Genomic DNA, 23,610 nt, shown 5'->3' on the forward strand with positions numbered 1-23,610 from the left:
TGAAAAATATCTCTGAGCTGAAGAAGATCCCAATACTTTTTTACCCAGCTTAAGGATGTCAGGCTTAAACAAATGACGGAGGACCTGTTAAACAAAAGCACAAAAGAATCGCCAGTGATAAAGATCAGGATTTCAGTTTTTCCCTTTCAAGCAGAGCCAGTTGTGAGTCATCAATAGTTGTGCATGTAGAAGGCAATCAATGATATTAGTTCATTTACAGAACTTGAAGAATCCTGATATGTATGTGGATGTCATCAGTTCATATGCAATACTGGGCGTTCTGACTAATGTGCTTGGTCATGTGAGTTTCTAAATAGGAATTTAAGAGGACCGGAAGAGAAAAGTGCCCTGAGGATCACACTGATCACTTTGTAGGTTGAAGAGGAAAGAGCCTAGTTGTCATGGTAAGGTCTGATTCACTGACATGTAGACCCCTCTATCCAAAGGAGGACAACCGATGAATGACAGCAATGTTGTGGTCCATTGTTTTAAGGCTCTTGAAAAATCAAAAAAGGATCAATCCAGCCTTATGCTAGGTGGACAGCAATATTTATTAGGAATGACTAAGTACCCTGCAATGGTATAAAGGCTAACTGAAGTAATTATTTTTGGGACTTCAAGAAGGCAGAGGATTGGAAAGATACCAAACACCGATATGAGTATATTTGAAATAAACATTAAGCCTAAGATGGGACCTTTGAATTTATAAATAATCATTAAAAATCATGTGTCAAATGGGTGTTTCTGTTTTCAGGTATTACTCAAGATGTTAACTAGTCAATGATTAATCTTGTTACAGTTTATGTAATAGTAAATTGGCAAAGTTTGTAATATTTTCATTACAAGGGTGTAGGCGTAGAGCAGGGGGCTTGTTTGTTCTTCATATTAATGTTAGCGATCTGTGACTGGTGAGAATCTACTCAACATGTTGCTGTCATGCTGGTGTACTGATGGAGTGTAGAAGATTTATGAAGTTTGGCCTGGGTCAATGCAATTTTCATTCAGTAACTGATGAATACTAAAGAACTCCATGAGTTCACTTCCAGGCTTTTGAAATTATGTCACTTGGGGTGCATCAGCTGGAACTGTGATCATGCCTTCAAGGACTAAAATAGTTTTTCAAAAGAATTTCGTTCTTCCACAATGCTGGACTTGAATTAGGCCTTTTTTGTCCAGTAGAGGGCAGACATATTACCAAGGTCATAGATGTAAAACGCTGCTCATCCTGCCCCAGTGCAAGGGAAATTGCCCTTCTTACTAAGGCAAAACTTCCTCTCATGCTGATACAAATGCAGCATGATGGAATCACTGGTTGCCTGAAGCGTTCTATTGGTTGTATTCAAATAGTACCACCCTCTAGGGTTGGCGACATGAATGTGGACTGCTGAAAAGTAACTCTTGTAAAGGGAGAAAATGTCTTGTCCTTGCTCCCAGGTGACTCCTGGTATTAGTAGCACGAGGTCTGATGGCTATGTCCCAAAGCACCAACAGACAAGAGCAGCGATGGGGATTAGAACGCTTTGTGAGCACCAAATCATTGAAAGAACCACGTTAATGACAATGTTTTGGATGTGCTAATGGACCTTAGAGGAGATTGGGCATACAACTGGATATACGCTGTGAGTAGCTGAATCATGGAGGCTTCATCAGTGGTAGAAATCATGAATAAAATCAGAAGCAGAATTGTTTCAGTGCATGTTGTTAATGTGTGTGGGCTTTAAGAGTATTGGATTGCATATTGTATGAAACGCTCTTTTGCTTTTCTCTCTTATTGTGGGTTGGCGTTCTTACATCTGTAGAGCACAGGATGACTAGCTACAATCCCAGAAGTCTGTTGTTGACTGGGAACATTGTATCTGTTTATTGTGTAGGTAAGGGCTGTGGGCAGCTGAAGATTTGCAATGAATGCAAAGAGTTTGCATTGCTCGGTCTACAAATCTGAGATGTTCCAGAGCGAAACTTATGGACAGAAGAAGCTAAAAACTGTGTGGTTTTTCTTTACGTAGTGATGATAAGTTTTCCTTTTTTCACATGTTGAAGGGGAAAGTGACACGGTAGCCAGTCATAGTATTGCACTGAGGGAATGATGTGTATTTAGAGCAGGCGGTGGGAAGTGTAAAAGAAAAAAAAGCAAGCGGTGGTATCATGAAGTGGGGAATGATTGAGAGTGATGTTAGTACAACAGGAAATTGTAGCTTATGAAAAAATCTCCAGTTTTTGAAGAAAGAATTCCCTTCCTGTGGATGAGGCAGGTAGCGAGTATGGGCAGGAATTACGTGAGCGTGAATGATTGCCAGCGATGGAAAAAGCGGCAGATTATTCTAGCTTCACCAAGTTTTAATTTGTTCCTTTGGGGAAATCAGCTTCTCTTTAATGCGTTTCACCTTTTGTTGCACGTATTTGCTTTGAAACGCACAACAAAACCGAATCTAGTTAAACTTCAAGGTGCACAGTATAGGTCGCGCTTAACTAATTACTTGGGTACTGGTTAGTCCAAGTCATTTTATTCACAACTGTAATAAATTTCAGAGAAACTAAGCTAGGGAGAGCAAACAAGGAAAGGGCTTTTGGCAGTGCCCACAAAAGTGTGTGTTACTAAAATGAGATAGAACCACCTTTCCACCCACAAAGGCAAGAGTTGTGGTCGACATGACAGCATTTTTTTCATATAACATGTGCAATTCTTGTAAGAACTAGAGGTTCTTCCTGTAACTTTCAGGAATGGTCATCTGTAAAATTGTACTTGATGTATGACAGCGCATACAAAAGGCACTCTTATGGGTATATTTTGAGCCAGTGTTACAGGTGTGGCCTACGGGAACTCATTTTTGGGGACCATCACTTATTTGTCCTCACTTTCATTCAGAGCAAAAAAAACTGAAAAACACAAAAGGGGGAGAGAAGGTGGAGGCAAAAGACAGAAAAACAGCGAAAAGAGAGAGCAGGGGGGAAGAAAGAAAAAAGAAAGTCTAGGAGTGGCATGAAGCTGCAAAGAGTGTCTGGTGGTGGAGTAAAGATGCCTGAGATGAAATTGACACTACACAGTCTTGGAAGCTGGGTCTGGTGGCTCAATGGACTAATGCCCACTGTAGGGACCTGTGAGCCACCTCATGGTCACAGGTTCAAATCCTGGAAGGTCCCCTCAGCCTTCCATCCAACTATGGTCGATAAAAAGGAGTATCATTGAGTTGAGTAACAATAAACATCTGTTATCCAGTGCCAAGATGCCTATGGGTCCATGCGCCAATCAATCAATTTATTTATTATGTTTTGGCTCTCAAAAGAGGGCCACATAAAATACATAATAGAAATACATAAATGCAAATATATTTGAATACATAGAAAATCCATAGACAGTTTACAACAATTAACAACATGCAAGATAATCAGCAGCAAACACCTCCATATTTCATTAATAAATAGCTAAAAAACATTTAAAAAAGTTAAAAATTTGTAAACAAAACATTTCATTAGGAGGGAAATACAAAGCCTGCCAAAAGATATTCACATTAAGGATACCCAATTGAAGAAATCGACTTTAACCATTTCAGTCGCAAAGAGCACAGTGCAGGGCATAAGAATAATACATGAGTTCGATCCTGTACTGTTCGATTGCATAGGTCACATAACGAAGACGATCCATACCATTTTGATAAAAGAAGATTTAAAGGTAATAAATCATGTCTTAAAAGAAACCATAGTCTTCGAACTCCATGTGGAATATTCCATGTCACATACAGTTGAGCAAGCTTTAAGGAAAAAGTATTAAGAAGGAGATCACATTCCCTCTTTTCTTGAAGGGCATTCTTATCTAATTTAAAACAGAGTTTCCATGAAGCCTGTTTCAGCACGGATTTTAGCTGAGTCGGGGAATTTGAAAAAAGAGTACTTTCATCCAACTCTAAGAGAGTCACAGCTTTTCTAAAATTCCTAACTATTTGAGAAAACTCTTTAATGTTGCCCAATAATTCTCCTTTAAGGAGAGCTCTCAATGATCCCGGTTCTCCTCTGGCCAAACTGGCCACCCATCTAACTAAAGCACATAATCCCTGAACCCAGCTACTCCTAAGACCGAATTCAAGCCTACATGCGGCCAGCGAACAGGCTGTGTTAAGAGTAGATAGAGATCTCAATACTTTTCCTTCAACTGTGTGACAAAAACCCCAATGCTTCAACTCTACAAGTTCTATTCCATATAGTAGCGTTGCAGGAATTTTTGCCTTAAACACCTCCAATGGGCAAGCAAAATGTCTTTTCCCTGTAGCACAGTAAAGGGAACACAAACCTCTGCCATGTGCAAGGGCTTTACGAGAGTTATAATCTATATGGGGCTTCTCGCTCATATTGGCCGAAATTATTTTACCTAAAAAAGTGTAAGATTTAACTACCTCTAATTTCTGACCACCAATGGACCATCCGAAGTTTTCTGACCTAGATTTCTTCTTTCCTGAAATGCACATAATTTTACTTTTTGACGCATTTATCCTCATAAAATGGGACTCAGCGAATAGATGTAAAGCCTGCAGACGATTAGCCAAACCCTTGGGTGTTAGGTCAAGTATGAGGATATCGTCTGCATACATCAAACAGGAGATAGTAGAGCCCCCCACAACCGGGGCAATGCCCGCACAAGCAGACAGAGAAGCTGGGAGGTCAGCAATGTACAGGGAGAACAATAGTGGGGCCAAAAGGCAACCCTGTTTAAGTCCGTTTAAGGATGGAATTGGTTGTGAGAGACCCCTCTCTCCGCCTTGCAGCACACGACACCAGGTATCCGTATGTAATGACCGTACAAGATCCAATAAATGAGACGGCATACCAAATGCTGCTAATTTTCTCCACAGCGTAAAACGATCCACTTTGTCGAACGCCGTGGAGAAATCGATAAAAGCAGCGAACACCCCCCCTCCTCGAACATGTATGTATTTGTCCGAGATCACCTGAAGGGCGGTGAGGTTATCTAGTGTGCCGTGCCCTTTGCGGAAGCCAGTCTGTTCCAATGGTAAGATGTTATTTATTTCAACCCAATCATTAATTAATATTAAAAGACATTTTGCAAAGACTTTTCCGATTGAGTCAAGAAGGGCTATCAAACGGTAATTCATAGGTTTGTCCCTATCTCCCTTCTTAAATAATGGGACCAGTATACTTCCCCTCCATGAAGCAGGCACCACTTTAGAGATGGAGCAAGATCTAAACAATGGAAAAAGTATCTTGCTCCATAGAGTCGGATCCTGCTTCAAAATAGATATGGGTAACTCATCAGGTCCCATAGCTCCCGAGGAGCGCATGTTTTTAATAGCCATTTCAATTGTTTTCTCTGAGGGGAAATCAATAGGGAGCTCAACTTCTCGCCCAAACCTACTATCCTCTGACATTGTGCCATTCCCATCATATAGCTTTGAAATAAAAGAAGTCCATACCTCTTCAGAAATGGGGCTAGGAAGGGGGCTAGCTCTTACTCCACATCCCTTACCAATTATAGACCAAAATTCTCTAGCCTTACCATGCACAACCGCTTCCCTTAGATGTATCCACAGTGAGTCCTCTTTTTCTTTTTTAAGTTTTATTCTTAGTCTACTTCTTCTTTTCAGCAGGGATATTTTATTTGCTAATTCACTAGATCTACATAAAAATTGCTCCCGCACTAATTTATTTATTTCCTTATTTAGGCGGAGCATTGCACTAGGATAGCAAAACTTTTTCTTTGGTAGACTAGAATTTTTTGCAACCGAGGTATTCTCCCTCATAAATTTTTCAAAGCAAATAATTTCAAAACCCAGCCAATCACTTAGTTCTAGTATGGTTTTATGGAGAATAAACTGCACACCCTTCTTGGCACTTGGATTCCAAAAGCATCTACCCGAGTTTTTATGGAAATTAACTTCTTTATTATTAAATGACCAGGTGTCAGTGGGAGGCGGGTGTAAGGAGATGCTTATACTAATTACATTGTGGTCACTCAATGCTGTTGGGAGTACCATCAGATCCTGGACCAGCGAGAAAAAACCATAATCAGAAATCGCATAATCCAGAATTGACTCGCTATGAGAAGACCTATGAGTGAATTTAGCAGGGAAATCAGAGGGAAGCCTACCGTTTAGGATAAGCCCCTCCACCGCAAACAGTTCTTCCAACAATATCTTCCCTCTTTTGTTAGTTTTTATTTTATCTGGGAAGAGTAATTGTGGAATCAGGTAGGCCTCTTTTTTAGGTCTATTTCTAAATAAATCTATACTTGAATTAGATACTTTACAATTCAGATCCCCAACTAATATAATTTCAGGGGGGGGATAAACCTCTTTAATCTGTTTAATATAGAGAAACACTTGCTTCAATAAAATATTAAAACATTCTTCAGGGGGGATGTAAGCATTAATAATTACGACAGAGTGCTTATTACCAATACTATCAAAATTATCTATTGTAATTGCTTGAAAAAGATTACTTGAATCTACATAATGGGAAAATTTCCACTGCAAACTATTAGACAAAAAGGAAGCAATTCCCCCTTTTGCATGCCCTTTCTTTGAAGGGGAGGCAGCAGCCTCAAGCACAAAGTAGTCTTTCCCTGCACATAGATTATTTACACACCGTGTTTCTTGGATGCAAATCACACTAGCCTCCAGAGAAAACAAAAACTCTAGTTTCTCTGGGCTATTATGTATCCCTGCTGCATTCCAAGATATAATTTTCAAATTATTGTTAAGGATGCTGAAACAATTTGGGGTTGTCTGTGATTTTATTAGACAAGGCACCGGGGAGCCAATTCCACCGTTGATTGTCCTCTAGAAGGAGCGCAGTCTGATTTAACAGAGGAGGCAAAACCTGGGAAACCAGACGTTTGCCTTTTGAAACCCAAATCTTTAGGTCATTGAAAGAAGGAAGGGTCCCCTCTTGCCCATTGCCCTGTTGAACGAACCCATTTTGTGGTAAAGTAGTCTTTCCTAAAGAGAATATAGGTAAAACATCGATTCCTCTACATTGAAAGTTCTCGACCTGTTGTAGTATAAGGTTTACAATAATTTTAGAATAGAATTTCACCCTTATACTAGACACATTGTCACCACCTAACAGGGTAACCAAATCAATATCGCTCGATTGAATAAGTTTTAAGGACTCAAAATCTTTGAAACAATTGAGCAACCATGACCTATTTAAATGCAGGTCAGAATCAAACAATGGTAAAAAGTCCACAATTAAGGTATCAACATAAATTTTTGATTCCTTTATCATCGAATCTCGGGAACGTACAACAAAATCTTCTGGTAACAAGAAAGGAGAAGCTCGAGGGTTAAGAGACCCTGATACCACCGGAATAGGTCCTATTATCTCTGTTGTTGGAGGAAAAATCAACCTTCCTCCCTCGTCAGGGGGAAGGACTCCTGAAGGAACGGGCGATCCATTAGAAGGGACCTCCTCTCCAAAGGCAGAGGCAAGAGTAACAACATCCGGACTCAGGGACCCAGTTATGGTCTCAATAACAATTTCATCGTTACCAGCTAAAGCAATAGGATCATGGAAGATTATTTGCCTCTGTCTTTTCTTCCTGTATTTACGCACAGGTTTCCTTTTTTTCCCTTTGTTCTTTTTAGGACTATCACTTTTTTTCTCATTTTCTTTTACTTTATCTCCGTCCTGAAACCCTTTTTTTTCCGGCGCAAAAAATGGAAATAGCTCATTTCCAGTTTTCGCGTTTGGAGCAATCATACTTTCATCCTCTATTTCGAGGTCAGAAACCTTTACACAATTAAATGCGGAAGAAATAGGTATTCCAGTAGGCTCATTTTCTTGAACTACCACTGGAATATTTGTGCCAGCATTTACCGCAGAAGCTTTACCACCCTCCTTTGCCCCATGTGAATCCGCCTTAAAAGCAGGATCAGAAACCTTTTCCGGAATTTTTAGCAACATAGCATGCAATATTTTTGTAACTGAATCCAGAATGCAATCAGAGCTTCCGACAAATTTGCCCAATAATGACAGTATAGAAGCCAATAAGTGTTCCAGTGCAATCAAGGATTCAGAAATAGGTTTTTCATCTTTATGATACCCAGAAGGGGCCAGAGGACAAATGCCTGACAAATTAAGCATATGACTCCTGGAGTCATTAAGTGTGGAGGGCATATCTTGAAAATTTATGGAGGGAGTACTACTGTACAACAATAGACCAGAGGGAGTAGCTCCTACTGTGGACTTAATATCCTCTGGTAGTTTCAGGATACCACCATCCAAATAGCGCCCACAAAGCTCTAGGTCAATACTTGACATAGAGGAATCACCCTTAGTACCCACCACAGAACACAGACCTCCAATCGGAGTATTAGGCACAGTAGCTTTAAGAGCTGATGTCATAATATTATATTGCTCTCCCTCAGGGTTTGGTACAGAATACCTACTGTCACTATTTGTTTCGGAGTACACAAGGAAATTCTTCCCAGCAGGCCCTGCATGGGTAGAGTCCATCACAACCACAGAGGAATCTATTTTATCTTCCACCCCTGCAGGCTCCACAGATGGAGCAATATCAGAGCCTACAGTTCCATCGGCAGGCAAAACCTTATCAATGGGTTTTTCCCACAATTTCAAAAGCTGACTTTGTCCCTTCAATAGAAAATTATTAGTAGACTTATTTCTCAGGGGGTTGGATCTTGTCTTTACGCAAGACCTTCCCCCCAATAATCTTCCAGATCGAAGTTTCTTTGCCGTCATCCTTAGCAAAAACCGAAATGAGCAGTTAAGACTTAGAAACCTCAAAAAAGAAAAAAGAAAATAAACATAAAATATACAATTAAAATTGGTCCATAATAATACTGAAACAATGAAGGAGTGTCTGGAGAAATAATCCTGCCGGAGATAGTGTCAGAAACCGTCAGTTTATACGATATAGGGTACAACTACAAAACAAATAGCTTTGAATGTTCGATTGTACAATGTCAATAACTTGGCCCAGCCCAGCCTACCTCAGTCACCGAGGGCCACAGAGGGCCCGCCCTTTGACCTGCTGGCGCTTTATGATGGTGCGCCGCCTGGCGCGCTGGTCGTTTGCGTCGTTGCAGCCCCCCAAGGGATGCTGGGGGCTGTAGTCCGGCCGGCGGAGCCAAGCCCGGCCGGTCGGTATCCTGGCGAGTTCTGGCGGAGCCAAGCCCGGCCGCTGCACGTCGAGATAGGAATCCTCCGGTAGGGCAGTAGGAAAATAGAAACAAAGAAAGTAGAAACTCGGCCCCTGCTGGCGCTTTATGATGGTGCGCCGCCTGGCGCGCTGGTCGTTTGCGTCGTTGCAGCCCCCCTAGGGATGCTGGGGGCTGTAGTCCGGCCGGCGGAGCCAAGCCCAGCCGGTCGGTATCCTGGCGAGTTCTGGCGGAGCCAAGCCCGGCCGCTGCACGTCGAGATAGGAATCCTCCGGTAGGGCAGCAGGAAAATAGAAACAAAGAAAGTAGGAACTCGGCCCCTGCTGGCGCTTTATGATGGTGCGCCGCCTGGCGCGATGGTCGTTTGCGTCGTTGCAGCCCCCCTAGGGATGCTGGGGGCTGTAGTCCGGCCGGCGGAGCCAAGCCCGGCCGGTCGGTATCCTGGCGAGTTCTGGCGGAGCCAAGCCCGGCCGCTGCACGTCGAGATAGGAATCCTCCGGTAGGGCAGCAGGAAAATAGAAACAAAGAAAGACCATGCGCTTTACAAATACACGCTATATATAGAGCAAACGGTGGGCTTCTGACCAAAACAATCACATTTCATTTGTTATAACTGTTTCATAAAAAATGCGCATTGTCCTAGCGGACAAGGAACTTGCCAAGAAGTGTCAACATCCCACAATTCGACACTCAAATAACAGCACAAACAAACAAGCATTTTCAATGCAATAGGTCTCGCATTAGGAAAGTTTGAGATATTGGTATTGTAAATGACACATTTTGTATTTAAGTTTTGTTTTTGAAAATAACGAAATTAATAGCTTTGTCATTAACAATGCCAATAGTTATAACTTTCGCAAATGTGACACCTATAGCATTTGTAATGCAATATGTGTTGTATTTACGTGACTTACATGTTTTGATATTACAAATAATAATGGCTTTTAATTTTTTTAAATTAATTAATACTTAAATAAAAGTTATTGTAATTTATAATGGCAATAGCTTAAACTTTTGTAAATAACTTTTGTGATGGTGAACGAGTGATGCTGTGAACTATGCTATGTTTTGTTGTGTTTTGTTATGTTACGCTATGTTTTGTTGTGGTTTGCTATGTTTTGTTATGCTATGTTTTGTCATGCTATGCTTTGTTTTGTTATGTTATGCTATGTTTTGTTTATGTTATGCTATGTTTTGTTATGATATGCTATGTTTTGTTATGTTACGCTAGGTTTTGTTATGCTATGTTTTATTGTGTTTTGTTATGCTATGCTATGTTTTGTTATACTATGCTATGTTTTGTTTTGCTATGCTTTGTTATGTTATGTTATGCTATGCTTTGTTTTGTTATGCTATGTTTTGTTATGGTATGCTATGTTTTGTTGTGTTTTGTTATGCTATGCTATGCTTTGTTTTGTTTTGTTATGTTTTGTTTTGCTATCCTATGCTTTGTTTTGTTATGCTAGGCTTTGTTTTGCTATACAATGCATTTTGTGTTATGCTATGCTATGCTGTGTTTTGTTATGCTATGCTATGTTTTGTTATGCTATGCTGGTGAGGGGGTGTTAGGGTGTGTGAGGGTGAGGGGGTGTGAGGGGGTGTGAGGGTGTGTGAGGGTGAGGGGGTGTGTGAGGGTGAAGGTGTGAGGGGGTGTGAGGGTGAGGGAGTGTGAGAGGGTGAGGGTGAGGGGTGTGAGTGGGGTGAGGGTGGGTGAGAGGGTGTGTGAAGGTGAGAGGGTGTGTGAGGGTGAGGGTGGGTGAGAGGGTGTGTGAGGGTGAGAGGGTGTGTGAGGGTGTGTGAGGGTGAGGGTGTGTGAGGGGGTGAGGGTGAGGGTGTGTGAGGGTGAGGGTGGGTGAGAGGGTGTGTGAGGGTGAGAGGGTGTGTGAGGGTGTGTGGTGGTGGACGTGTGCTGCCTATGCGAGACCTAAAAAGATCAGCACATGAAAGGAAAATCGGGAAAAAATCCTACAACACAGGGCCTTTTACATTCTCTGGAACTGGAGACAAGGTTTAAAAATGCTCTGCTCTCTGAAATAAATAGAACCATCCTATTTGGGGAGATGGGATAAAAAAATCATCCAGGCTGTATGCTTTTATTTCTGCAGCAAGCTTATATCGATTTCACGTGCAGGTATACTGTGGAATTGTCTCTCAATACAAAATGCACGTTTATAAGAGGGATACGGCGCGAGTCAACCTGAACCAAGAGAGGGGATGAAATGCTTTTTTTTTAAATAGCAAACTGATGGAGTTTGTGGGTCTGCGTGAGCGTGTGTCTGTGCATCCTGTACATGTAATCTATGATGGATCGCACACCGCTAGCCTCTCCTCCGGATCGCCCCTAAGCACTCTGGTATGTGAAGTGCGTGTGGTTTGAAGAGTTGAAACAAAGTTCGTAAGTTGTTCACCAAAGTTGGTGCAAGTAAGTACTTGTTGTTCCCAAGATCGCTAGACCCGAGACATGGACCGGGTTTCGGGATAATTTCCCTCATCAGTAGAGAAAGTATTTGGGGTGGATGAGAAGGCCGCCAAGTAACCGTCACAGGCCTCGATGCCTCTCCGGCACGCAGGTGCGTCTCCAAAAGCTCGCCAGCTTGGGAGCTCATGGGAGCCCTATAACAGAAATCTACGATGGATCGCACACCGATAGCCTCTCCTCCGGATCGCCCCTAAGCACTCTGGTATGTGAAGTGCGTGTGGTTTGAAGAGTTGAAACAAAGTTCGTAAGTGGTTCACCAAAGTTGGTGCAAGTAAGTACTTGTTGTTCCCAAGATCTCTAGACCCGAGACATGGCACGGGTTTCGGGATAGTTTCCCTCATCAGTAGAGAAAGTATTTGGGGTGGATGAGAAGGCTGCCAAGTAACCGTCACAGGCCTCGATGCCTCCCCGGCGCGCAGGTGCGTCTCCAAAAGCTCGTCAGCTTGGGGGCTCATGGGAGCCCTATAACAGAAATCTACGATGGATCGCACACCGCTTTAAGCTGACGAGCTTCTGGATGACGCACCTGCGTGCCGGTTAGGCATCGAGGCCTGTGACGGTTGCTTGGCAGCCCTCTTTTCCACCCCAGATACGTTCTCTACTGATGAGGGAAGATATCCCGAAACCCGGGCCATGTCTCGGGTCTAGAGATCTTCACAACAACAAGTACTTACTTGCACCTACTGAGGTGAACCACTCATGAACAATACGTACCAGAATCCTTAGGGGCGATCCGGAGGAGGGGCTAGCGGTGTGCGATCCATTGCGGTTGATTCTACAAATGGGCTCCCTTGAGCCTTTAAGCTGACGAGCTTCTGGATGACGCACCTGTGTGCCGGTTAGGCATCGAGGCCTGTGACGGTTGCTTGGCGGCCCTCTTTTCCACCCCAGATACGTTCTCTACTGATGAGGGAAGATATCCCGAAATCCGCACCATGTCTCGGGTCTAGAGATCTTCACAACAACAAGTACTTACTTGCACCTACTGAGGTGAACCACTCATGAACTATACGTACCAGAATCCTTAGGGGCGATCCGGAGGAGGGGCTAGCGATGTGCGATCCATTGCGGTTGATTCTACAAATGGGCTCCCTTGAGCCTTTAAGCTGACAAGCTTCTGGATGAAGCACCTGCGTGCCGGTTAGGCATCGAGGCCTGTGACGGTTGCTTGGCGGCCCTCTTTTCCACCCTAGATACGTTCTCTACTGATGAGGGAAGATATCCCAAAACCCGGGCCATGTCTCGGGTCTAGAGATCTTCACAACAACAAGTACTTACTTGCACCTACTGAGGTGAACCACTCATGAACTATACGTACCAGAATCCTTAGGGGCGATCCGGGGGAGGGGCTAGCGGTGTGCGATCCATTGCGGTTGATTCTACAAATGGGCTCCCTTGAGCCTTTACGCTGACGAGCTTCTGGATGACGCACCTGCGTGCCGGTTAGGCATCGAGGCCTGTGACGGTTGCTTGGCGGCCCTCTTTTCCACCCCAGATACGTTCTCTACTGATGAGGGAAGATATCCCGAAACCCGGGCCATGTCTCGGGTCGAGAGATCTTCACAACAACAAGTACTTACTTGCACCTACTGAGGTGAACCACTCATGAACTATACGTACCAGAATCCTTAGGGGCGATCCGGAGGAGGGGCTAGCGGTGTGCGATCCATTGCGGTTGATTCTACAAATGGGCTCCCTTGAGCCTTTAAGCTGACGAGCTTCTGGATGATGCACCTGCGTGCCGGTTAGGCATCGAGGCCTGTGATGGTTGCTTGGCGGCCCTCTTTCCCACCCCAGATACGTTCTCTACTGATGAGGGAAGATATCCCAAAACCCGGGCCATGTCTCGGGTCTAGAGATCTTCACAACAACAAGTACTTACTTGCACCTACTGAGGTGAACCACTCATGAACTATACGTACCAGAATCCTTAGGGGCGATCCGGAGGAGGGGCTAGCGGTGTGCGATCCATTGCGGTTGATTCTAAAAATGGGCTCCCTTGAGCCTTTAAGCTGACGAGCTTCTGGATGACGCACCTGCGTGCCGGTTAGGCATCGAGGCCTGTGACGGTTGCTTGGCGGCCCTCTTTTCCACCCCAGATACGTTCTCTACTGATGAGGGAAGATATCCCGAAACCCGGGCCATGTCTCGGGTCTAGAGATCTTTACAACAACAAGTACTTACTTGCACCTACTGAGGTGAACCACTCATGAACTATACGTACCAGAATCCTTAGGGGCGATCCGGAGGAGGGGCTAGCGGTGTGCGATCCATTGCGGTTGATTCATCCTGTACATGTGTCTAGTAATTCTATTTTCTATTGGTGAAGTAGAGGAGCAAAGACAATCACTGCCTGCACGCACAGAGCCATCGCAGCACTGCAGAGGCAGAGATACCCTTTGGAAACCAGGGCTGCTCTGCCCCTCCACACAGACAGCAACATCCCCTCCTGCCAGCCTTCTGTGGAGCATCTCCTCTGCCATTCCAACCCCCCATCAGCCACGCGCCTGCCAGCACGGATTCTGAATGCCGAACAAAGCATGTGCCAAACAGCGCAGTTTGCCGTATTTCTGTGATTTCGTTTTTGACCATTAGTCCAATGAGAGCCAGCTAGGTGGGAAGAGGCTGGGGAGGGTGTCGCCGTGACTAAGGGCAAAGTGGGAGAGGCATACACAACAGATAGAAAATACGCTCTCATGTGTATTTGCTTTAAAATTCCCCTGTACCATTGCAGTGGCCTGCCAGTACCTCTGTTCCCTCTCCCTTCCTGTTGTACCTCACAGCCGATGTATATGAAAAATTAAAAAAACACCTGACACATTCACTAAGAAAGCAGCTACCGAAGGCGAAGCCTCTTAGAGCTAAACGTTACATGTGACGGTTCTTCATCCCCCCTATCCATTTTTATGGCGACTGTTTTTTTTATTTTTTATTCTCCCCTATCCTTTATATGACGATTAATTTTTTTTCTGCTGAGGTCTGTTTTCTCCACGCTTTCTGCAGGGGAGAGGAACAGAGTGGAGAGAGTACTGTTGGAATCTACCGTCCGAGTGTGCTGTGTCTGGCTTGTACGCATTGTCCCTTGTGCGTACAGACTGACAGACAGACTGAGTAGTATTAGCAGGTTTACGAAGAGAGAGCTGTGGACAGCCTTACTTTTAGTTTCATTCCTAATGCGAGGATGAGGCGGATTAGCTTGACCAGTTTAGTTTGAAGAAGCACTCCTCTAACCACTCCATAGATCACACACCTTGGGGGAGGGGTGCCCCGGCTAACAAGAAAAGGCTGATAATTGCCACACATACGAAAGCAAAGCCTCCTCGCAGCCACGCTGAGCCCGTAATAATATGATGACATGTAATTATTAATGGATTTGCACATGAAGTCCGGACTGAACCCGCTCGCTGCCAGTTATGGTTGTAGCCTCCTCATTCGCATGAAAACCAATGCTCGGTCAGTGAGAGGAAATGCATCGGAGAGCACGGAAAGGAAGCAGCTGTTACTGGAGCTGTGAGTGTATGAGGGGCCAACAATGCGGTTTACAGAAGTAGGCGGCAGTCGGACTTGGGAGATGGAGACTAGAGTTCGAGCCTCAGAGTGTTGGGGGTCGGAAGAGACAAAGAAAAAAAAACAAGCAACAAAAACAAGCATTGGCGCCGCGCGGCAAAAAAAACCAAGTATTTGGCAGGCTGGTGGCCTGAGAAGCGTTCGTGAAGCAGGGAGCGGGGAGCCGAACCCTTTGATGTAGCTTACGGCCTGGCGGGCGTAAAAAAAAGCAATTAGGGGGGAGGAGAATTGAGGCCAGCGCGCACTGCACACGCTGGGGAAGCCTGTGGTAGGGAGGCTGATGGCTTTGATGTGGGGAAATGCGCATGCCTGTGTCCACGTGACCCACGTGAACTGTCTTAAATCCGCCGATGGTTTGAGAACCTATTTTGGCCACTCAAATTCTCCCTTATCCATTCCTACGGAATGGGATAGGCTCAACCTAAAAATATAAAACTGCATCAAGTCTGACACAAAGTCACAAGTAACGTCAGGTCCGTGGAAGGAAAGTAAACCAACTGCAGCACTGTTGCTGCTTGTATCTGCATGGCGTGTTTCTATTATATATAAAATCTTTGGCAAGGATGTCAAGAGTAGCTCAGGTATTCAAGGTCTCAGCAGTGAGGGATCTGCCTAAACGATCAAAGCATTGGAAGCTGTTCATCCTTTATAAAGGGTAGCAGGAATCCTCAGAAAAACTGGGGCTATGTCTAAAAATACCCATTCCCTTTATTTCTCTGAAACAGCAGACAATCGACTGCACATTTCGGTAAACGGAGTAAAAGAGGGCAAACAAAAAAAGCTCTTTACAGCTTTCAATGGTCAAATATCTCATCTTGCCATATAGATTAAAATAGATGGCCGTAGCAGGCACCGGGCATTTTCCCAGTGGGCCGGAAGGTGGGGGGGGGCGGGAGGGTTGGGGTTATGACCCATGGAGGCATGTTTGGTTACCAGGGTCTGGTTTTGCAGCAGTGTGCGTTATCGGCCCCCTGTGAAAAAGGGACACTAGCACCACCACCCCGGCCCGGAGCTTCTCAGTAGCACCCCCCCCCCCAATTCCCCCTGCCAGAGCCAGGCCTGATTTCTGTTCCCAGTCCAGCCTTGGTTATTTTACCCCATGTTATCTGTGGGGGTTTCAACAATATTTTTATTTTTTAATTTTTCTTTATTAAAAGTGTCAGTATATACTTAAAAATGTAAATTACACATATATGCATATAGATATACCAAAGTCTGTTACTGCGCAGGGCAATAGCACACAAGAAAACCAGTAATAGTTTGGTATACCATCATGTTAAAAGCAAAACGACAATCATGAACATTATCTGCGCCATCTTGTCTGGTGGAAGTTCCTACGTGCACATAAGCTGCAGTCATTCTGACCGACCGCAGCCATTTTGTATTCTGTTGGTCACCTTTGTTTCACCCTGCCCTTACTAGCATCAATCTGACCCTCTGGCCAAACCTGATATGTGTGCTGGGGGCTATGATCTCTATTTGCTACGACAAACCTCAAGCACCACTTGCTGCCACAAACTCGTTTTTCCTCTCAACTCTGTTTACAGGCAAACCCTTGGACACTCTTACACAAACAGGTTCCAAATACCAAACAAACTCTTGCAAACATGGTTTATTGCACTGCAAACAGCAAGACTTGTTTTAGACCCTGAAGCAAGGTCCAGCTGCAAGATAAAATTGTCTGTTTGACCTGGGTGGTAGGAGAATTACTGTTGGGCTTGTGTGACAACCTGCCCCGGGCGGAGACTCCAAGCTCGTGTAACCATGTTGATGAAACAATGTTGGGCTTGTGTGACAACCTGCCCGGGGCGGAGACTCCAAGCTTGTGTAACCATGATACTGAAACAAATAATAATAATAATAATAAGGGAGCTTATAAAGCGCCTGGTTACGCCAGGTGGCGTGTCCCCGCGCTATAGTGAGTAGCCGAGTGTCAAACCTGTGTAAAAGGAAGAGCCAAAGGATTTGCCAGCAGAACACCTCCCTCAGACATCCCGGTGTCTGCAGTTGACGTGGCCTCCTCATGAGAAATAAACCTTTTTCTTGTCTTCCAGTTGCCAGCGCTTACCTCATTATTTTGGTAACTAACCCAAGGTGAATTAGAGGTGGGACCCTGCCACCGGGCAGCATTGGGGGTCTTAGAAGACTCGCTGCCTTTCACAAATTGGGGACCCAACGTTGGGGCCCATCAGAGACACGTGAGCCCGGTAGAGAGGTCCTAACGACGGAGTGAACGACTAGAACGATTGGAGTGCACCTGCCTGAAAAAGACCCTTGTCTGGCTGCCGATCGACTGCACTTTACCGGTTCCGAACGGACCTCTCTCGAGTGACCTGCGGTCCTGACTGGGACCTTACAGGAACGCTGCATTGATTGTTGGAGTAAGAGGACAACCAGGCGCTGGAAGGGGAATACCAAAAACTGTCCATACGGTCCGGGTAAGGTCGTGAAAAAACAACTTAAATTGATTGATTGATTGATAGAAATCATAGTATTTCTTTTTTGAGTTATTTGAGACATTCCCTGCTTGCAAACAACGTAGAATAGGAATATTCTCTCTTTGCAGACTGGAAAGGACAGGTAGTGCAGACTTTTTGTCTAAAATTGATTGAGATATTCATTTTGACCTCTAAATACGTCATGCCTGTTTTCTCTAGATTGTTTGATTGTTTTGGACCGGACCGTTTGTTAGAGGTTAGTCATCCGGCACCGCCGGAAGGCACCCCAAACAAGGACATTTACGTAAAATATGGATTAGCCACCGTAGCTTATAGCAAACTATGGCATAAGTACACTAGGAAGGACCAGGTAAATCAGTGGCCATTGACGGGATCTTTCGATCCCGCTAAAATAGAAACGTTAGAATTAACTCTCCACAAAAAGAAAGCTAGACCAGCCATGTTTGACAGTTTTGGTTTATGGCGAAAAGAGGCAGCTCAACAAAAGAAAAGAGAAGAAGCTAGACAAGATAAAGAAACACGAAAATCAGCTTAGCCTGTAAAAATTTAAAAGAAGAACTAAAAGAAAAGGAAATCGATAAAAAGGAACAGGAATCAAAAATATCAGGTCAATGCCCTGTTAGAACGCCCTCAACTCTTTACCCCGAGTTACCAGCAAAACAGAGGGTAGATGATGATTTATTGTTGGGTCCCCCAATGATATACATGCCACCCCCTTATGCCCCTACTCATCCCGTAGTACAGCGCCAGGACCCCCAAAGTATAGCTGGAGATGGCATGATCGCCTCAGTCTCCACCGACTCTGCTCCCACCGAGTCACCCACACCAAATGCCTCAGCAAAGGATGCAGTAGTAGAGGTAGGAACAAAAGAAATAGGAGCGCCCAGGGTCCCGCGATTAAGTAAAAATGAGCGAGCAGGCATTGATAAAATAGTTAAAACCCTCATAGAAGGAAAGAAACAGAAGAATATGTAACTGACATATGCAACTTCTAAGTTGAAAACCACAAACGATACTTTATTGTACGTCTCTGTTACCACACCCTTACTGCATATGAAGAGAAGTACCAAGATGTAGGGCCCGAATGACTAGTGGCTCTCTATAGGAAGGTAGACATCGGAGATGAAGGCGACAACGATGTTGCAGAAGTATTTTCATCCACACTTAAAGTATTGCGTCACCTCATAGAACAAGGACAGATAGATAGGGACAAGACAACTAAGATAGCAGGACCCCCGGTGGAAAAAACAGATAGCACGATGGTAATAAAAGAAGCTGCCCCTTACTGGGTACCTCCTAGAGGACAAGGGACTTATGACGATATGAACTATCAAGACGCTAGAGGAAGGGTGGTCTACAATTGGGTGTACCAGCCATGGGACAGACAGGACATTTTGACGTTTCCGTAAATCTTTACAGGATTTACGAAAGAACCCCACCGCCTTTTACACCGAGCTAGGTACCGCTCTGGGATCAACAATAATGACACTTTCTGACATAGACTTGTTCTTCGAGTTATGTTTGCCAGCAGATGTGTGGAAACAGATTAGGAAAGTAGACCATACCGAACTGTTTGGTCATACCTGGGAACAACTCGACACACTAGATAAACAGCAGAACCCTGATCAAAAACCAGTGAAAGCAATATAAGACCTCCCTGACAAAATAGTGCAGAAAGTGAAAACGCTGATCCCAGAGAAAAAGATAGACTGGTCCATAGTAACCGCGTGCCGCCAGAAACCACAAGAGGATGTCTCAGAGTATTTCTCCAGATTTGAAACTGTGTTCTCCGATTACAGGGGACAAGACATGTCCACTGCAACCGGACACCACTTATTAGTGCAGAACTACGTCAAAGGGCTACTGCCAGATGTATCCCTGAAACTATAAGCCAGCGAAACTAGTTGGGCAGCATCTAAACCGACGGCCTTTCTGATGTTAGAGACAACGCTGCTCGGCCAGGTCCAGGCTCTGTGAAAACCACGTTTTTAAAACTTTTAATCTGTTTAAAATTGCCTATTTTGCACTGAAACTTACTGTTCATTTGCACCTTTCCTGACTGCTCACCCCAGGCACCTGGTCCATCACGGTAAGTGCCGCTTGAACATAGGGTGCCCCAGGGGGTCAGAGCAGTTCTCTCCACTTCCGGCCTGGGGGCATTTCCGGCGATAGCATCGCGCTCTAGTGTTCCAGCGCATAATCACTACTTAAATTAATGTTAGTGCGGAAGCGCAGCGGACGCGCCGTGGGCGCGCCTAAGGCAAGCCCGTCTGCGCCCGTCTGCGCCGGGACCGGGCCCAGGGCCACACTCCTTGTGCAAAATCTACGAAAACAGGTGAGGATCAGTTATTCGAGTAAAGCGCTATGCTTACTGAGAACTAATGTCAGCTGCCCTGTTATTGAGATGCACCTAGAAACCAAACAATGTCCGGTCTGCTCTCACACCTTTATTTTCTGACCTATTGCTGGACTGGCCACTCCCAGTACACAACCCAACAGATCAGAGTTTAAATTCAACATCATCAAGGCCGGATTAATTAACGCCAGATCGATGGTTAAACATAACACCCACACGGCGGAATTAATTGAGAGCCAAAACTTAGATCTGCTGTTTATCACGGAAACCTGGGCAGACGAGGCCTCGGATATAGATCTGGCCATTGCTATCCCTGAGGGTTTCTCCATCTGTAGAGTGGACAGAAAAGAGAAACGAGGGGGAGGACTAGCAATTATATCTAGAGATAGATTTAGGGTCAAGAGCTCGGATAAAGGCAGCAACCTGGATTGTGAAACGCTATCCTTCCAGATCAAGGGGGCCGATTCACAGAACTAACTTAAGACAAAATCCTAAACTTACTACTTTTGGTATTCACAAAAGTTAGGATTTTGTCTTAAGACAGACTTAAGACAGACTTAAGTTAGGATTTTGTCTTAAGTCTGTCTTAAGTCTGTCTTAAGACAAACTTAAGACAAAATCCTAACTTCTGTGAATACCAAAAGTAGTAAGTTTAGGATTTTGTCTTAAGTTAGTTCTGTGAATCGGGCCCAAGGTCACCAACAACTACACATTTAATGTCCTTCTAATTTACAGACCTCCCAGAGCCAAAACACCACTGATCGATCTATTCAGTTAATTCCTAGAATAAAGTGTGAAAGGTCCCGATTACACCATCTTGGGAGACTTTAACCTACACTTAGAAAAAAGCTCAGACACAATGGTATCAACACTTAGGGACTCGCTGGCCAATTTTGCCCTGGAACAAAGGGTTTTTCAAGACACGCACTGCGCTGGTCATTCCCTTGACGGAATTTTCACTTCATGTCAGGGTAGAAATAAAGTGGCTACTCTGCAAGTCCCTTGGTCTGACCATAAGGTGATCACCTTCTCCTTGGAAGTAAAGGAAGATACAGGCAGGTCTATTGATTCACTTAGGAATGTCACTTATCGGGATTGGTCGAAGACCAACCCACAGACTCTGTTAGAGGAACTACAGTCATCCTGCCCAAATCTTGCCCCAGACAGCAATGCAGCCAATGATCAAATTACGGAGTGGATAAATGCCACAGTTCATGTTGCAGTTCCACTAAGACAAGTCACCTTTAAGAGGAAAACTCCTTCTCAGCCTTGGTTCTCGGAAGCTCTTAAGGCACAAAAGCAGAATTGTAGAAGAGCTGAGAAAAAATGGAGAACCAACTATGATGCAGGGCTAAAAGAAGACTACAAAGCTGCCTTGGTCGTTTATAAAAACTTGATCTTGGCAGAAAAAAGCAGCTTTTTTACACAAAAAATTAATGAGACAAAAAATTCCAGCGAAGCTCTTTTTGCCACAGTAAAAAAACTAACAAAAATAGAGAGCAATAATACAGCACCCATGACGTCTGACTTCTGCAACCCCCTGGGCGAATTTTTTCGTCAACAAAGTTTCATCAGTATATGATTCTTTCAAAAATCTCAAAACAGATACACCCGGGCAGACACCCTTAGAACCAATCAAAGAAGCAGGGTTATTAGCGCAGAGTCCTTGGTTTCAATTCGTACCACCATCAGCAGATCAGATCCTGCAAGCGGTGAAGACCACTAGATCAGGCAGCCCAACGGACCCCTGTCCGCCTAAGGTGATGCAGCTTTTTCCGGAACTGCTGAGTTCACAGCTTGAGAAACTGTTCTCACAAATATTAAAATCTGAGACTTTCCCAGACGCGTGGAAAACCACCTCGGTGATGCCACTTTAAAAAAAAACAAATTTAGACTGCGAAGAGCCGGGCAATTACAGACCTACTGCCAGGATACCCTTCGCCGCGAAAAAATTCTGGAAAAACTTCTGAACAAGCAGATGGCACAGTTCCTCTCGGAGGGAAATATACTGGATCACTCACAATTCGGCTTCCGAGAGGGACATGGAACAGAAACGGCACTGCTAACGGCGGTGGAAGAACGCAGGAGTGTACTGGATGAAGGAGGGAAGGCCGCCTTGGTACTCCTGGACCTATCGGCGGCCTTCGACACGGTGAGCCATGAGACGCTCCTGACCCGTCTGGCCGAAGTCAGAGTCCATAGCTCGGCACGTGCTCTCCTGGCTTCCTACTTGTGTAACACAACTTTCTCAGTAGAGCTGGGGGACGCAAAATCCAAATCATTTAGCTCACCGGGTGGAGTGCCCCAGGGGTCTTCTTTAAGCCCTACCCTTTTTAATCTGTACGTAGCCCCATTAGCAGGAAATATAAGGGAAAGCGGCTTTACCCCGGTCTCCCATGCTGATGACACCCAGATAGTGCTGTCTATTAGCAAGGATGCCAAAGAGACGGCGGATAAATTCAGAGCATGTATGACGCAAATCAGACAATGGATGCTGAATAACTGCCTGAAGTTAAATGGGGATAAAAGCGAAGTACTGGTGCTGGGGGGCGATCCAAACATCTGGTCCCCGGAGTGGTGGCCTGACAGCCTTGGCAACTGTCCGGCTGCAGTAGAAAAGGTAAAGAATCTGGGTATGATTCTAGACATCAAACTCTCATTTGATGCTCAGGCCAGTAAACTTGCTTCATCAGTTTGGTACATTCTGAAAATGATTGGAAAACTGCTGTCCTACATTCCAGCAGATGCTCGGAAAATAGTGGTGACTGCCCTTACCCTGTCAAGGATAGATAATGGGAATGCCCTGTACGCTGGAGCCAAGGTACAAATTCTATCAAAATTACAACGCTTGCAGAATGCAGCCGCAAGACTGGTGCTGGACATTCCCAAATATGAGCCGATCGCCCATAAACTAAAAACCCTGCATTGGCTCCCTATCGCCAAAAGAGTGCAGTTTAAATCGCTGTGCCTGGCTTATAAGGCGCTTCACGGATCAGGATCGCAATTCTTAAAAACCCATCTGAAACTGTATGAACCCACCAGGCTTCTTAGATCCAGCCAAGCCAAATTAATCATGGTTCCGAAACATAGACGGGCCAGATGGGGAGGCAGAAGTTTCCTACTACACACAGCAAGGGTATGGAACCTTCTCCCAATCCCTATAAAAAACAGTCCATCCTTGCTCTTTTTTAGAAAAGCAGTGAAAACCTGGCTCTTCACTGCATGCTAGACGGTACGGTCCGCCCAGAATCTATCTGACTGTCACAGCGCCAAGACGCCCATGAGCATTCGCGCGCTCTATAAAATGATAAATCAAATCAAATCAAATCATTCTCCAAATGGCCCAGTACTAAGAGCATCAGAGAAACAAAAATGACAGGGCTACAGAAAGGAAAAAGAAGGACTTGAAGGAAAGGGTAATGATAGCACAACTCCAGGGGGTGAATACTGGAAGGGAGCAATATAGGGGAGGAAACCAGCAGAATACCCTTAGAGTACAGCCACCTAGAAACAATTCATCGACATCATATGTAGGACGCCAAAACCTAGGACAGGATCAATGTGCATTTTGCAAAGAATATGGACACCGGAAATCCCAATGCCCGGCTTTGTTAGGAG

Source organism: Lissotriton helveticus, chromosome 1_2 (assembly GCF_964261635.1).
Source record: "Lissotriton helveticus chromosome 1_2, aLisHel1.1, whole genome shotgun sequence".
NCBI classification, from domain to species: domain Eukaryota; kingdom Metazoa; phylum Chordata; class Amphibia; order Caudata; family Salamandridae; genus Lissotriton; species Lissotriton helveticus.